The sequence below is a fragment of the Globicephala melas genome, chromosome 18, assembly GCF_963455315.2.
Source record: "Globicephala melas chromosome 18, mGloMel1.2, whole genome shotgun sequence".
NCBI classification, from domain to species: Eukaryota; Metazoa; Chordata; class Mammalia; order Artiodactyla; family Delphinidae; genus Globicephala; species Globicephala melas.
This window is the reverse complement of record NC_083331.1, coordinates 27,620,668-27,639,252: the sequence shown is the minus strand read 5'-3', so window position 1 is coordinate 27,639,252 and position 18,585 is coordinate 27,620,668. Positions and strand designations below refer to the sequence as shown.

General features: G+C 32.9%; 1 non-coding gene across 1 annotated transcript; it reads left to right on the top strand.

Moving 5' to 3' along the window:
- Positions 1 to 1,132: 1,132 nt before the first annotated feature.
- LOC115839074 (U6 spliceosomal RNA) lies at positions 1,133 to 1,237 on the top strand. The gene has a single exon (XR_004033909.1). It is a non-coding gene; the product is annotated as a U6 spliceosomal RNA (small nuclear RNA).
- The last annotated feature ends 17,348 nt before the right edge of the window (positions 1,238 to 18,585 follow it).

Below are 18,585 nucleotides of genomic sequence, written 5' to 3'. Positions count from 1 at the left end.
CTTTTCTAGAGCCTCCTATTAGGTTTTTGGACCTATGAATCACATTACTTATATTTTCCATTTTTATCTTTCTGCGTAGCTTTTAAGCAAATTTCCTCAAATATAGTTTTAGCAATTTTTTTTGTGTGTGTGTGTGTGGTATGTGGGCCTCTCACCACTGCAGCCTCTCCCGTTGCGGAGCACAGGCTCCGGACTCACAGGCTCAGCGGCCATGGCTCACGGGCCCAGCCGCTCTGCGGCGGCATGTGGGATCTTCCCGGACCGGGGCATGAACCCGCGTCCCCTGCATCGGCAGGCGGACTCTCAACCACTGCGCCACCAGGGAAGCCCAGTTTTAGCATTTAAAAAAAAATTTTAACTACAAATATTTAATATATAGAGCGGTTTATTATATGTATATATATATATGTGCATATGTCAGTATTTTTTATATTCACACACACAAGTGTGTATATAAATTTTTCAACAGCAAAAGCAGCTTAGATACCCATTACTTGAAAAGTGGATAAATTATATCACATATATTCCACATACATATATCAACATATATCAACTTTAAGAAACTAATGCTGAGTGAAAAATGAAGCAAAATGAGACATAAAAATATTCAAACAGTACTTTATCTAGGAACATAAAAATTATATATACTTATATATATAAATAAATTATATATATATAATATATATGTATATTACAATTATGGTTTCCTATTGTAATGAAAGAGAATGGAAGAAACTGAATGGTTTGTGTAGAAAAAAGTAAAAAAAAAAAATCATTAAATTAAAAAAAGTCTTTTCATAGGCCAATGATAAAGATTCTCTCTCTCTCTCTCTCTGGTCAAATAACAAAATGCACCTAATTAATGCATATTAATTTGTATTCAGTAAATTTGTCACTGCTGTTACAGATCAAGGGCTCATGCTGTCTGACTGGAATAGAAGCCAGTATTACGGTACTGGCTTTCTGAGGAAAGAAACAGCTTTGTGAGGTTGACCATCAAGGAGACAGAAGGCAGGGCTCAAATACAAAATACAAATTCTTCCTAGTATTAATTCAAAGGAATGCCATCATTCCATTTGGTGGATTTCCTGAAGCTCTAAATGGGATTACTTTGAGAGAAAAACACTTCAATGTTTGCTTCAGCAGCCCATATACAAAAAATGCAATGATGCAGAGAAGCTTAGCATGGTCCCTGTGCAAGAATAACATGTACATTTGTGAAGTGTTCTCTATTTTTTTCTATTTTTTATTGTTCATATGCTCCAGAGTTTTTGTTAAAGTAAAAAAATATTTTGGAAATAGATAGTGGTGATGGTTGCACAATGTAGTGAATGTAAATAAGGTAAACAAAATTTATGTTTAAAATTGTTAAAATAGCAAAGTATATATATATATATATATATATATATATATATATATACAAAATAAGGGTACACAAAATACAGTTAATTTATAAAAGTTCCATTATATTGCATCATTGTTCTCCATTCTCTTTACTCTTTTAAGGGAAAATTGAAAATTAAATAGAAGGATAAGAATATAACCTGGTATCATTATTTGTTTTTTACCCATTTTAAAGCTCAATAACAAATATAGTAGTGATTTACATATGGAATACATTGAAAAATTAATAGATCACCTGTAATAATAGCCATGGCAGGACATTTTTTTTAAATCTCACAGAGTCATTCCTAAAAATATATTCCTTGTTTATATAGAAATTGTTTTGCCTTTTAATCTGCTGGTATATTCAAAATTTATTTCTGAATCTCTTGCCATTTTGCTAGAACTGTGCTCTCACCAACTTCATTTTTCTTACTCATTGTGCTAAAGAGCCAAAATCTTTTAATTCTGTATTTACAGAAATGATGCTTGACATGTTATACCATCTTTTAGTTTTTGTTTGTCTTAAAAATAATAACATAATTCTAGAACTGTTCTAAAGCCAAATATATGTTTATTAAACACACAGGATTGTCTTTTCTTTTGAACTGCCTCACAGAACATCACCAACTGTCAGAAGATACCAGATTTAGTATGATAATCACTGTTCTCTTACTAAACATGCAATTCTAAATAAGATTTATTTTGTGTCTGCTCAGTTACCTAGACTAATATCAATTCTGTAACAATATCATATCAGAATGTAGTCATGACAGCAACACAACATATGTAGTAAGAAGAACTAGTTTTTTTGTTCTTTATTTAGATCTTTCTAACTTAACTTTTTAAATACATTGTAGGTTTGCTGATAATAACATGTGCCAGACCTAACTACTTCAGTTAATTTAAGAGATAACTAAAATATCTTTGAAATGATTCTGTACACTAGGGGAAATAATTATTATAAATATTATTTGTGGAGTTTGGTAGCACAGTAACTGTAGAGAATTTTCGGAAATTAAACAATTCACTGAAAACACATGAACACATTCATTGAAATAAAATGGAATTCATCACAAGAAACTGCAGGGTAGTTCTTTTCCCCTATACTACCTAGGTTTTATTTGTCTCTTGTCATTTTCATTTCTAGTATTATCCGTAAAGAAAAACAGAGATTTCAATTCATCTACTGATAACAAGGGCTGATTGTATCCAGTGAAATTCATTACTGCTTTGATTTTTACATAGTTCCCTCCCTCTGTTTGAGCTGTTGTCTTCTTGTCATGTCCACTTTTTTCTCGTAGTCAAGATCACTCTGATCTGTACTTTGATATTCATTTCCTTGCTGCCTCTTGCACACTACATAATGACATGAATGTCTATCATGTTGAAGAAAGAAGATACTGTTTTTGGTACTTTAAAATAAGTGAATTTAGGGTTTTGTTGCTGCATATACAAAAATAATGTACCGTGAAGTGTAAAATTATTTTTAAATGATACTGAAATGTGTAAAGTTAATAAATAACTAACAAAGGGAAAAAATCAGAGGCAAGAAAAGAAAAAAAAAGTACCATAGTTAAGAGATTTAAATCTGTGTTTTTTTCTTGGTGCTGTTTCCCTCAATGCTTATAGAAAACATTGCAATAGATCTCATATGTACTATTTATGCATTGTGCACTTGCTTCAAATTGTTTATGTCTATAAAAAGTTAATGTGTATATACCCTTTTATCTGTGTGAGGTATGAATCAATAATTTATCTTAATATGTGTTTTAGGAAATCTAAGATATTTGCATACCTTATTACCCTTATTGAGCAAGGTAAGTTAAGAGTTGTGTTATTGTTCAAGTTGACACATCCTCATATGATGTAATTTTTCTTGAGCTTGATTATCTAACACAGTTATAAACACAGTGTATTGAACACTTACTCTGTTCTGAGCACAAAATATTGTATTTGAATTTCTTGAAGCATTTCAAAGATATTCCCAAGACCAAGGGGATCTTACAATTTCACACAACCCCATTTACACTTGGAATTATAAAGTATTCTAATTTGACAGTGATTGAGGTATAAAATGATATCCCAAATTTCCTTTAATCAGCATTTTTAAATGCCAAAGATTTTGAGCACTTCTTCATATGCTTATTCTCTCTTTGGGTTTCTTATTCTGTAAAGTGTCTATATACACTCTTTATACACTTTCTATTACAGTTTCAGTACCTTTGCTGTTAATTTGAAGAAGTTTTTTGTATATTCTAGATATTTGTTTTTTCTATCAGACGTATTCAATTCTGTCCTCTAACTTTTAAATTCATGCAAATTTTATGCAATCCTGACTTCAGAAATTTTTATTTTTGAGAAACCTGAAAATTGCTCAAAAATATATAGAGTATAAGAATGCACAAAGACCCCAGTAATTTTTTTAAAAAGAAGATAAAGACTTACTATAGTATACTATAGCATCTCATATGTTTTAAAATTTAGCATGTGTGAGAACACACTGATAAACCAATTGAAAGAACAGAGAGCTGAAAACAGACCATTTATAGATGGTCTTCTCAAATACAATAAAGTGTTATCATAAATCATTGAAAAAAGATGGAGAATTTCAGTAGATTGCATCAGGAAACCTAGCTCTCCGTATAGAGAAAAAGAAATGTAATCAAATGTGACACACAAGGATGGAACTTAGATGGATTGAATACTTAACTTTGAAGAATAAACTGTAAAGTTAATAAAGGAAATTGAAAAAAAAAACAAACTTTATTGTATGCTAGAGGCAGAAAAGAAACTTCTGGCATAAAACCTTTACAGAACAAATGACAAGACAAAAAATGATAGATTTAGTTACATCAAAACTAAAGATTTCTTTTTATAAAGGACATTACTGTCATTTTCAAATTTATTCACTACCAATAGAGAATGAAAAATATATTTAAAAAAAGTGATACCGGGCTTCCCTGGTGGCGCAGTGGTTGAGAGTCCGCCTGCCGATGCAGGGGACACGGGTTCGTGCCCCGGTCCGGGAAGATCTCACATGCCGCCGAGCGGCTGGGTCCGTGAGCCATGGCCGCTGAGCCTGCGCATCCGGAGCCTGTGCTCCGCAACGGGAGAGGCCACAACAGTGAGAGGCCCGCGTACCACAAAAAATAATAATAATAATAATAATTTTTAAAAATTAAAAAAAAAGGAGAGGCGATTACACGGGGCCAAGAGTACAAGGAGGTGGGGCTCTTTGGGGGCCATTTTAGAGGCTACTTCCTGTAATAGGTAAATGAATAGTGATAAGGACTAAGGAGAAAAGTTATGCAGAGAAGAAGGTAAGTTTCCGGGGAAAGTTGAAATTTTAGATAGGATGAGAAGACAGCACTGACAATGAAATTTGACACAAGTAAAGGGTGATGACACATGTGAATATGCGAGACAAGATCATTCAAGACTGAGAAAATGGCAAATAAAGAGACCTTGATATGTAACAAATCAGTAACGAGAAAATTAAAATTAGCACATACTGAGAAAGTTATAATTGGCTCTCTCACTCATTAGGCTAGGATAACAGACAAGGCCAGCTCAAAGTTAACATGAAACAATATGTATCTGAGGATATGCTACAGCTGTAAAGTGTCATAACAATCACCTCCTTTAGTGACTACTGATTTCTTAATCGCTGAGAAACTCTGTCTCCTGAAAATCATACCATCAGAAACGTTGTGGTTTGAAACAATATAACTAAGAATTAAACATGCCACTCTTGCCTGGATATCTATGTCATTTGGTATTGAGTCCAGCCTCAATTTTCAATCCAGGTCCAGAGATGCAGATAATAGTTTTCTGGACACAACATTCCACATTTAAATTAACTTTGTCATTTCCATGGAAACAGGATCCTGGGTCCACTTTCCAATCCAGACCTCATGTTGACCCTGTTACACAAAGCCCAGCTCTGTTTTTAGCCTATCAAACACTGCTTCAGCTAGAGTTCACCTACATGCCACCTGTCCCAAATCCTATAATAACTGTCTTTTCTCCTTTGTGGAAACATGTTTTTGTCCCCCCAATGTACAGTCTTTCTCACTAAGATAGGTCTATAAGCTTGACTTTGGGGGACTACAAGCTTGTTCTCATTGGTCTTAGATTGATTGGGCTGGAAAAGTAAGGCGTGTTGAGAGAATGAAGAAGAGGCAGTTAGCAGAGGAGGACAGAGAAATACATTTTTTCCTCCTTCAGGGTAACAAAGGGTCTACTCAAATGGAGGGTACTATTATATTGCTGGCATTGCATCACTAATATCATTAATTTCATTGGAGAAAATTGAACAAACTAATTGAATAACATGGTTGGAGATATTTTGGATGGATAATAATAAATTTTCAGTCTTGGATACATGGTGGGATTGAAGTTAATTTAATGTGCTATTTGTTTTCTGGAGGAAGGTTCTACACTGCCCACTTTGGGAACCAGAATAATACCTATGAAGCAGTTGTTTGTGTTTTGAAAGTAGCTGATGGAAGTAAGAGTAGAATAGCCAAGATAGACTTCTGTTTTTTTCTCCCAAAGGAGATCACTAAACCCTGGATGGTCAAAATTTGTGACTAGCAGGTAAAAGTATTTAATACTGAGTATGGATGTGGGCATGGATACTTACTCGAAGTAGTATTTCTGGTAGCTTGTCTTTGTTTTGATTTTCTGAGTGGGTGCAGAAATCTAGTACTAGCTGTGAGCACATGGCTGTCCCACCCAATCCCTACTGGGGCCAAGCAACAGTTCTGGGTAAGGGTGTCTGTAAAGAAAATTAAAACTTGCCCTCAGGAGCTCTTTTTCAAAGTTTAACCTTTTTGGAGGATGAGTTGGGCAAAGCATGTTACCAAGTCCATTTGGATACATAACTTATCCATATAACCAACCTAAAATTTACCAATAATACAATGTCTCATAATAATTATTATTCCATTTATTTAGCTCCTGTGTCTACCTCTAAACTGGTTGTGAATTTATGTGGAATGCATTTTATGGATGGGTACTATAAAGCTTCAACAGTCTGCACTAGCTACCATCCTATTTTTTGGTTCTCCATCTTATCCAAACCTCTGAACAATATTATCTACATTTGCTATCTACACTTTCTCATTTCTCTAGCAAGTTATTCTAATCTGACTTTCATTACCCAAACTCTGCTGAAGCCCTTTTAAAGTTTATAGTGATCTCCATGTTGCTAAACGTTCAACATTTGGAACGTTTGACCATTCTCTTTCATGATATGCTTTTTTCCCTTAGCTTCTACATACCTCCCATCAACATGTCTCCACTTTTTAACTGATATTTCATTCTTTACTCCACCTGTAAAATCTAAAACCTGAGGAGCTCAACTTTGGTTTTCAGTCCTTGTCTTCTTCTGTGCTTCCTATAGAGAACCTCTTATGATCTTAATCTTAAATGTAGTTCACAGACACACACACACACAACGGTTCCCAAGATATTTTGTCCAGACATCATGTGTTTCATAAGCTCCTTCAGACCCAAAATCAATGAAGCATCTACTTACCACCTTTATCTAGATAACTAACATGTACCTCAGGTTTATGATTTCAAACTTTACTACCTTCATCCCCTCCAAAGCTGCTCATGTTTAGTTTTCCCTTTCGTATTAAATAGTGTTCCAGTCCATTCATATCTTCCATTTTAAACCCAACAGTCATCTTTTCCTTGTTACCTTCCCCACCCCACATACATTTAATCCTTGTGCATAGATTCTATAAATTCACTTCAAACTGCCATCATCTCTATCTTGAAAAAAATGCAGTAAACACTTATCAGATCTCTCTTCAATGATTGTTATTTCCCTCCAAACAATTCTATTCTATAGGCTCAAATTGTTCTGATCTAATATGATTATATTTCTATCCATATGATAATTTTTAAGCCTGTACCTTTTAACTTTATAGCCCATTTTTCATAAATTAGAGTGATTTTTTTTAATGGAAGTAAGTCACGCCATTCTCTCCTCAAAATCATCCCATAACATCCCACTATGAAAGGACATTTTTAATAATTTTAGCATTGGACTTACAGATTGTGTAAGAAAGCACAACTTTTCTTTTCATCCTCAATTTCATCCACTACTCAATCTCTACCCTATGCTCCAGTAACTGGACTGCTCATCATTGCCATAAATAAGTCATGTCATTTCTAGGGCTGTTTTTCAGAACCTCTGTTCTCCTATCTCAATGAAAAAATCTAAGCCAAGTACTTCAAGGTCTAAGTCAAATGACAACTCTTTGATAAAGTCTTTTTTCTTCTTCCCTTCTGGTCTTTCATGATCTCTTTGTGGATACATTTTATAGCACGTGTAATTTATAAATAGATGAGTACATATCTACCTTTTCTCATTATTTTAGACTGCCAGACTTCTAAGACTTATTAACCATATCCCCAGTTCCTAGCACATGGTCCCTAGTTCAAAGGGAATAGTTTAGAACTGATGATTGAATCACATTGAGATAATACTAATTATCTACTAATAAGTGATTGATAAAGTTAGGTAATTTAGCCTTGAGATTTTGTACTCATTAAATACCATTTTCAACTCTTTTCTCTGTCTTACTTTGAACATTATGCACCAAAATGCTTCTGTTGTAAATAAGTAACAAAAATATATTTTGCCCACAGGTTAGACAACAACCATGAAATCATTTTCATAGATTTTTGAATTTATTAAATAGTGTAACTACCATTAGTACAGAAGAAAGTTGTAATAGTGCTGTTTATTTTCTGCATAGGCAAAATATGCTGAAATTTGGGAATTAGTCTCTGTTACTTAGTACCATGGTAAACATGATGTCAAGTTGTACATGAATAAGGCATAGATTTCTTAGAATTCAAGAAATAAGCATGTGATACTGTTAATATTAATATGTTATTATTAGTCCCAGTAGAATTTCTAACCATGTCACTTAGTCTGCAGCATATGGCTGAACAGGCCTAACACACTTTCCTTCCTCTGGCCACAAATTCCCATTCCCTAGTTCTGCATAGCATATAGAGAAACTGCACATCTCCAACACATTACCTAAATAAACCGGCTTTACTTAAGAAACTGGAGGAATAGCTCTATAGCACATAGACTGGTTAACATTCATAGGTTGCACAATCATGACTATGGTAATGAAATGAAACAAAATAAGAAAAACAAATAAATTATGCATTTACACCCATTAAAAGTTTAATAACGAAAATATGATGCTCTATGGTGAGCCACAAGAAAAGAGAAAATCTGAACAGTTAGAAAAACGGGACTTCCCCATCATTAAATAGCCTGAGGGCTGTACTTAAAATATGTCACTTAACCAGTGCCTTACTGCTTGAAGTGCCTTACTGCTTACTGCTTGAAGTGCCTTACTGCTAAGGCACCTGAAGTGCCTTACTGCTTAATCACATAATGGTCTCAGTCTGTATGGAACACAGCCCATTGCCAATCCAGCTCATCTTTATTTTTCTCTCTCTCTCAGTCTCCATTTTCTTATTATTATTTTTTTGGTAATCTCTCTTATCCTAATATGTGTGACTTAACCCCCAATATACATACACAATACCCCAAAGTGATTCCCTGTAAGGCTTGTTCAAAATATGATTTGTGAGAGAGATTTTGATTTTACAACAGTAAGCTGAATTCTGAGGAAAAAGTAAGAAAACCCTCCTCCACAAGGATTTCGTTCAGCCCACTTTTAAACTTGATCCATAATTTGATCAAATGCTCTTGGGCACTATTAAATAGTAATAATGAACTTCACCTAAAGCCCTTAATAATTTTGTTCCACATTTCCTTCTCTAATTATCCACTATTCCCTATTTATTACTACTTCATTCTCTGCCTCAGGCTGTCTAAAAATACTAAGAATGATAAATTAAACAATACATTTGGCACTAAGTTAACCTGTGGGGAGGGTTATAATTTAATGGGCTGTCTTCTGAATTAATTATTTCTGAATTATTTAATTGTAGTTTCTAAACAAATTTCTTAGAATATGTGACATTAGAACTTGCAGTATATTTCTCATAAAATTATTATGGCAAAATCACAGGTTATTATAATTATCTATTTCAGTTTAATTTTATGGTAATTTTACTATACATATATACAGGTTTACTGATTATATTTTTACTAACAAGTATTGTCTTCTACAGAAGTTTAACAATATTTTCCTTAATATCTTGCCAGTGCAGACATTAAATTCTTGACATTTTGAAACCAGTGCCTTTTTCCCCCCTAAGTAACAATAACCATTGACTTTTATATTAAAGTCTTATGAGTCTCACTCTAGTTATAGTTTTTTAGATTAAGTACTACTTTAGAGAAGTTGGTGATACATTGTACATTATTTACTTAAACCCCTCAGTCTCATTAAAGTTCTGTGATAATCAATTTCAGATTCTCTGAGCTAAAAATCTCATTTTATCAGGAGAAACTGTCATTTAGAAGAATCCACATTGCAAAATGACAATCCACATTGCAAACTGTCATTTAGAAGAATCCACATTGCAAAATGACAATGTCATTTTTAACCCATTTTTAACCCATAAAGCTGAACTTTTATGAAAGTTTCTTACAATGCCAATAAACAAAAACTTCTCAACCATTCATCAGTAGTCAGCAGGTCTAGAAGTGGAACAGGTCAGCTGGTCTTAACCTCTGAATTTTCCCCAATTAATTACCTACTACATCCAGCCCACAAAAGTCTTCTCAAATTCTATGTTAGAATGGTTGTAGTGTCGATCCAAAGCTCTTTACAAACTCCTTTAATACTTTGATCTACTGGACAGATACTTTTTAATACTTTAAAAGGCTCAGTGGTAGAAAGAAAGTTTGCATGAAGTACTAGGATATTATTCAACTGTAAAGTCTTAAATTTCCAAAGTATATCAGGTCCTTTAATATATAAAATATATATATAATATATATATATAAAAATTATATATTTTTTCTTTTACATATTGTTCAATCTTAACTACAGAAGGACTAAGCTCATTAGGTGCTGTTAACCACAGACTAATTTTATTCTTAACACTTAGAATAAAATAGCTCCTGAATCTCTCAAAAATACCAATGATATAACTGTCTCAGAAAGAAATATTTAGGAAGGTAAATGCATTTCAAAAGGAAAGTATAATTCTTATACAGTACAGGTAGGAAGTATAAATTGCTACATGGTCTTTGGAATACTATTTGACACTATCAAATTTAAACATGCATGCACTCAAATGACTCAACAGTTTTGTAAATGGATACACAAGTGCACCAACAGAATTGACAAGAATATTCATAGAAAAAATATTGTATAAAATCCACAAAGTGGTAATAAAGATAAATAGTAAATTGGAAAAAAATATAAATTACAACATCTACATACAGTGGGGAAATTATGTAGTGACAAAAAATAAATAACTATAGTTTCATGCAACAATATGGCTAAATCTTACTAACACAATGTTGATTGAAATAAGCCAAACACAAATAATGTATTAATTCATTTATCTAGTATCCAATAACAGGCAAATCAATCTGTAGAACTGAAGTCAGGACAGTGGTTACTTTCAGGGAGAAGGGAGGTAGTGTGAATGGGTGTGGCCACAAGCCTGGATTCTGGGCTTTTGGCAACATGACTTGACCAAGGTAGCGGTTACACAAATGTGTTTGCTCATTCAATTGTACACTTCTATATGTCCATAGTGCTTCAACTAAAATGGTAAAAAATTCAATTTGACATATTTAAGTATTAACATCTATTTTTTTTTCTTTTGGCCATTATCACCATCATTTACACAGCTATCTACCTTAAAGACTTCAATTTGATTCATCTCTTTCCCTCATTTCCTAATTCAAACTGCCATGAATTATTTAATTGGGGGTTTTGAAATATGTTTTACAATTGTCCTTCCTATGATCCAATTTGATCTTCATGCCCATTACTATTCTAATAGAGATTCTCCCCAGTTCAAACTCCCTCAGACAGATCTGATTTAAATTTGTTTTATCTGTCTTAGATAATTTTCTTGAGCCACTACTGTTAGAATTTGAGACTTATGACCAAATAGTCTCTTTAGTGAATTTGATCACCTACCAGAAAATGAGTAAACCATTTTGCTTTGCTTTGGAGGCCCTCCATTTTCTTATACTTACAATTTTATTATTACTTACCCAGGTTTTCTGTACAAAGGGCTTCTTCAGAAAGACTTCCATTCTCTATATATTATGGAAAATATATTCTCATAACAGTTTCTTATTTTAGATGTTCATTCATTTTCTTTATTTACTCATACTTCAACTTCTTTGTTTCAGCTATTTCATGAAGTTTTGTTTGATAATACCAGATTGACTGGTATCCCCTTCTTTTGTAACACTTCTACCATTCTTACAAAATGCACAGTATGATGATTAATTACACTAATTTACTTATAAAGATTCTATTAATATTATGTGTCAGGGTCTGCACATATGCAGATGTAATAATATGTACGGGGATGTGTAGAAGAGTTCTATGCTCTGTTCTGCAAAATCTCACAGTCATATACAGATAAAAGTAAGGAAACACATAACTAGAGTATACTGGAGTGTTCAACATTGTAATATTTTTTAATATTGTGCGAATGTAGGGCAGAAAGAAATAAAGAATTTCTTTAAAAGAGTATTGTGGGTTTCACAAAGGGGACTATAAACTGCGTTCAATAAGCTAGAATAAGAAGTTTCCCATTTGTTTGGTTGATGGATGGACATTGAAGTGACTGAGTTAGTGTGTCGTGATTTTATTTTTACATGTATTTAGTAAAATTTTGGTAACAATATTTTTATGTCATCATTTTTTTGTCTATCTCCGACAATGTTAGGAACATTTTCAAGCATAGTAGGTGCTCAATACATTTTTTTAATGAATTATAGAGAATGTAGTGATTATGAATGCAAACTTAAGAGTAAGGCAAAATCTAACTCTGGTTTTCTAACTGCAAGCCTTTAAATTCTCTTAAATGAATTTCAAAATACTATTATATATTTTGGAAATATTATATATAAATATATTTATATATTTTATATATAACTTTACATAAACTATATGAATGCAGATTTTTAGTAGTTGACATATTATTTATCACTCATAATATATAAATATATGATATTGCAAACATACAAAGCCCTTAATATAATTCAATTAAATGAGAAATTATATGTCAAGCAATTAACACTGTACCTGGCAAATAGTAAGTCCACCAAAGTTATCATTATCAACATTTTTATGGTTGATTTGGCCAATACATTTATTCTATGTTTTATTATATCAATAGTAAATTCTAATTTTAGGATACAGTACAAATACAGAGGGCAAAGCTTTTAATTAATTCTTTTCTCTTTCTATTTGACAGCTCCTAACCTTTTTTTTTTTTAATTGAAAATAAGAGTTTGCTAACCTTAAGCCTTAGCACAATTGGTGGGGCCAAACAATGGCAAGGAGTAGCTGATACCAGCAGGAATAAGCTGTATATGCTTGTAAATTATGTATGAGCAAGGCAAGTATTATAAGCCCACAAAGTAGACGAAGTAGAATTTTTGAAGGAGATAGGGTTTAAACGCTCTTAAGGTGTAAGAGGAAATTCAATAGTGGAGGAAAGTGAAGAGACAGGAATCTTATTTTGCCTGAAGATTTACAATTGTATTCCCCTGGGAGGAGAAGATTAATTATTCAGAAATAAGTTGTTTTATTTTTCTTTTATCTTCTATTAATATATATATACAAATATATATATATATATATATATATATATAAAATCCCTTATGGAAATAGTAATATCCTATATTTTACACATGAAAATTTTATTGTGATTATTAAATTTACCTCTGGACTGAACATATTTTAAATATGCATAAAATATTTTATAGAACACATATATCACAAGAATATATTGTTTTGTTTTAAAAAATTGAAAAAGTCACTCATAACAGATCTTAACTAAGGGATTACTATACCTGCATGTGTTGCAGTTTCTTTAAATGACTATGGAATTTGGGATCCCTAAGATAAATTTGTGAGGGAAAGTATAAAAAGTAAATAAAAAATACTTGTTTAAGTAGCTGTTTTAACTACTTGTTTTTTCAAAATGCAATAAAGTTATGACATTCCTAGGCAAAAACAAACAAAAGACTTTCCAATTAATTAAATGTACATCAACATTCTTCAGGTAATGGAAATTTTCAAATGCCCATGCATATTTGTGTAGCACAATTTAAATTGGTTTTCATTAACAAACTAAGAAAATAACAGTGTGGCATTTGCAGATAACTATGCCTGACTTGCTGTGTTAATTTTGAAAAGATATTCATAATTGTTTTGTTAATTGTGTTTGAAATAGCATACATGAAATCATAGTTTTATATTTATTTATTGTACAATTATCTAAAATTATTTTCAGTCAAAGCCACCTAGCATGTAAATAATGCTCTAAAACTATAGAAACAAATCACATTTCTACTACATTATTTACTTCTAAGTAGCATCAAAACTGCATGCATAATAAAATTTGCTGTTTTCCCCCTAAAGATAACAGTCAATTAACTATATGAATGCATTTGTTTAGCAGTCGTTTTGATATATTATTACACATTCAATTTTACAAGAATACAAATACTATATATATGCTTTAATTCATACCCCTAAGTAGTAATACATGATAGTTTATAAATATAATGTGTATTATTAGTACCAACTCTACAGAAAAGAGTACAATTTATAAATAAAATGTGTTGTTATGAAAGTAGAGAGATAATAAACCACAAATTTCTTATACAGTTAATTATATTAGAATTTGTTTCTTTTAAAGAAACATTGGGATTTCATTTTCAATTTGCAATCAGGACATAAAGCCTACTATAGTTTCTCATGCAATATCTGTGTTTTGTTTTCATTATCATGTGTCAGCCACCTGACATGCATGCAAATGGGATGAATAGCCCATCCAATTGATTTTTTCTGAACATGCATTATATTCTTTCAAATGGGAAACTCAAAACCACAAGTAGTTTTGTTATACTGACATATTTTTACCACTGAAAGGCCATGAGTATCTAAATAATTCTATAGTAATCCATATTTCATGTGACTTTATTTTAAACATAAAAATGAAAATATATTTTCCTTCTTTTGATTCTCTATATACAGATATGGAAATCCACATGATATATACACATAAATAGTTGATGGACTATGTGGGTATAATATAAAGTCAGAAAATATTAATGGTAATTATATTCACATTGAGTTAATTCATATGTGTGTGTATGTATGTGTGTGTAAAATTTTTCATAATTTTGGACAATAGGCATGCCTCAATTTGCATCCAAACAAGCTTTGGCATTTATTAGCTGGCTCAACAAAGAAATATATTGGAAATCCCCTTATCCTCTGTTGCTTAATCTGAAAAATGATATTAGTGTTATTGTGAGAATAAATACAATTACATATATAAAGTGCTATGCATGCATTTGAATATGTCATTATCACTCAATAAATTGTGTAGCCATACATATGTAAAATGTTAAAATCCATAAATCGATGCAATATAGAGTTTCAAATTAATATGTTAATTTCCTAAATGTATAATATTAAAGTATTACATAAGAAATACAAATGAAAACATTTACTTCAAAATAGTAAATATTTATATGTAAATTTAAAATTATTATGTCTTTTTTATAAATATATATACCAAAATGTCTTTAATAATCATTTTATAGAGATACAGTAATAAAATAATAAAATTAAGATAACTTTTATAAATGCCCCATCTATACTAATTTTAAGTCCCAAGAAATAAAGACACCATTTCTTGGGAGACATTTTTAGTGTATTGATAGATTGTATTTCTTTATATTATGCATCAATTCCAACCTCTCTTTCTTTTGTATTATAATATATATGCAGAAGATTTTTTAATAGCCTTGATTCAATAATTGTAGCTTTTTAGAGCTGATCAAACATAGAGAATTTTGAAAATCACAAACAGAACAATTTTATGAACCATAGTAGTTTATGTCTTTCTTTGATACTCTTCCCTATGCCATTGTCATAATACTTGAATTTTTGAACATCAATACAAATTATTTTTTGTGTAGTTGAAAATGTAGAGCAAAAAGGGAAAGTGTACATAAAATGATCCACGTTATTTTATGTTCCAAATCTTCATAATGCTCGCCATCTGTAACACCACAACCATCTAGTTCCAGTCCACATTGTCTAAACACAAGTGAGAAACTGAAATGAGGCAAATGCATAGTTACTAAGGTTCCTACTTGAAATTCAAAGTCAAGTTTCTCTTCACTACACCATTCTCAAGAAGTTGAAAATTAATAAGAAAGAAAATATTGGTATATAAATAAGTATAATGTAAGACTGAATATGATAAATTTCTAACAGGAATACAAAAATGTATTAAAAAGGTTGAGGGGAGAGAGAAATTGAAAATGGAGTGAAATATGAGAAAAATATTCTTAAGAAGTTGTCTTTTTAATTCTGAGTCTGAATAATTCTAAATAAGAGTTATTTTCAGAACTCAGATCAAGTGGCTGAGTAGGAGTATGTGGAACTCACCTCCCCCAAGGAACACATCAAAAATATATCTACATGTGGAAAAATTCTCACTGAAAGCTAACTGAAGACTGGCATAAAGAATCCTATTCAAGGGCTTCCCTGGTGGCGCAGTGGTTGAGAGTCCGCCTGTCGATGCAGGGGATACGGGTTCGTGCTACGGTCTGGGAAGATCCCACATGCCGCGGAGCGGCTGGGCCCGTGAGCCATGGCCGCTGAACCTGCGTGTCCAGAGCCTGTGCTCCGCAATGGGAGAGGCCACAACAGTGAGAGGCCCGCGTACCGCAAAAAAAAAAAAAAAAAAAAAAATCCCATTCAAACAAGCTGTAAGAAATATCTGGAATTGAGTAGGATGGGAGGAGAAGCAATTGGGCTAGAACTTATGTCCCGGGGAAGGAGGGAACTCAGAGGAGAAGGGAGATTACACATGGAGTGGAGATTCTCCCTGGGAAATGAGCTGTTCAAGCCACATATTGTGCTACAAAGACCTGGTGTGTGATACAGGGAAGATGAGCCCCCTTGGCTGGCTGATGGGCTGGTGGGTCGAACAGGAAGGCTGTGGGAAGCCTGGACTCTGCTCTTGAGTTGTGCATGAATGCATTCTTGCCAAAGTGCATGTCCCAGCCTGAGCTGAGGGAATGCACCATCCCTGCTTGCCTCACATCACGGTTTCATACTGGAGTGAGGGCTGCCACAGCTGAGGAAAGACCTCAGCCATGAGATGCTGAGGCAACTCAAACCCAAAGCCTGAGCAGGGAGGGGACAGACATTGCTGGTACTTACATGGCTGGTGCATCAGAGGAAGTCCAGATCTCTGTCAGTGACTGAACAGCCAAAGCTCAGACCCTGGCCCTCACCATGTGCTCACATCAGACCCTCTTGGTCCAACACTGCTCCCATCTGGGACAAAGGTGCTGATGCTGCAAGGCAGGGGAGAGCTCACATGCAAATGAAACTGAGCCAGCTCATACTGAACCTCAGGGCTTCTGCTCTAGCAACTTGGGACCTGACCCTACCCCTGAGAGGTGATTATAGCCATTGAGCAGAGGAGAAGCTCCATCTCACATGTGGCTCTGGCCTTAGACCCTCCAGTTCTAACCCCACCTCCTACCAAGGTAAGGACTGCCAGCACAGCCTGAGGAAAGATGTGGCATGTGTTCATGTCAAATCCAGCTCTCCCACCAAAGCCACTGGGCATATGCAGACAATACAGGGATGCTCTCAGATAAGGATACCCCTTCAAGACTGCAATAGTTAACTATTTAACCTAATTTTGTAGAGACAGAGAAATAAATAAAAATGAGAAGACACAGGAATTTGTCCCAATTGAAAGAGCAAAAGAAAATCTCTAAAAAATTAACTAATGTAAAAGAAATAAACAGTTTCCCAGATAAATGTTCAAAACATTAGTAGTAGGAATGTTAACTGACTTAAGGAAAAGAATGGATAAACACAATGAGAAATTTAAAAAGGAACTAAAAAATATAACAAATAACCAGAACTGAAGAGTACAATAACTGAAAAGAAAAACACACAGGAAGGAATGAACAGCAAAATAGGTGATACAGAAGAACACATAAGTGATCTGGAAGATGAAATGATGCCAAACACCCAGTAAAAATAACAAAAAGAAAAACAAATTTAAAAAAATAAGAACAGTTTAAGAGATGTCTGGGATAACACCAAGTGTATCACAATTTAAATTATAGGGATCCCAGAGGAGATGAGAGAGAGAAGGTGGTCAAAAATATATTTAATGGAATTATGACTAAAAAAGTTTCCAAACTGCAAGAAAGAAATAGATATTAAAGTATAGGAAGCAAAGATAGTCCCAAACATGAACCCAAACAGACCCACACCAAGATATATCACAATTAAAAAGGAAAAAGTTAAAGAGAGAATTCTAAACGTAGCAAGAGAAAAACAAAGAGTTGTATACAGGGAACCCCAAAATATTATTAACTGATTTTTCTGCAGAAATTTTGCAGGACAGAAGGAAGTGGCATGACGTATTATAAAGTTCTGAAAAGGAAAAACCTGCAACTATATACTGTACCAAGCATGATAATTATTTAGAACTGAAGGAGAGATAAACTTCTCAGATAAGCAAAAACTAAGAGTTAACCCATACTAAACCAACACTAAAATAAATCTTAAAGGGTCTTTTCTAAGTGGAAAAGAAAAGTCTATAAGAAGTAAGTTATCTATAGGAAAGAAAAAAATCCCACTAGTAAAGTCAAATATATAGTAAAAGTTGAAGATCAACTACTAAAATAAGCTAATACAAAGATTAAAAGCAAACAATTGTAAAGTCAAGTATAACTACAAAAACCAAAAAGGGATAAACATGAAGATGTAAGTGTTTGAACTTAAAGTACTACTTGTTTAAAACAAATAGATATAGGTAAAACTATATGAACACCATAAAAAATGATAAAGAAAATCATCAAACCACAAGTGAACAAAATGAAAGAATAAAAGAACATGGAAGAAATACAAAAACAAAACAGAAAACAGGTAATTAAATGGCAATAAAAATATACCTAAAAATAATTACTTTAAATGTAAATTTACT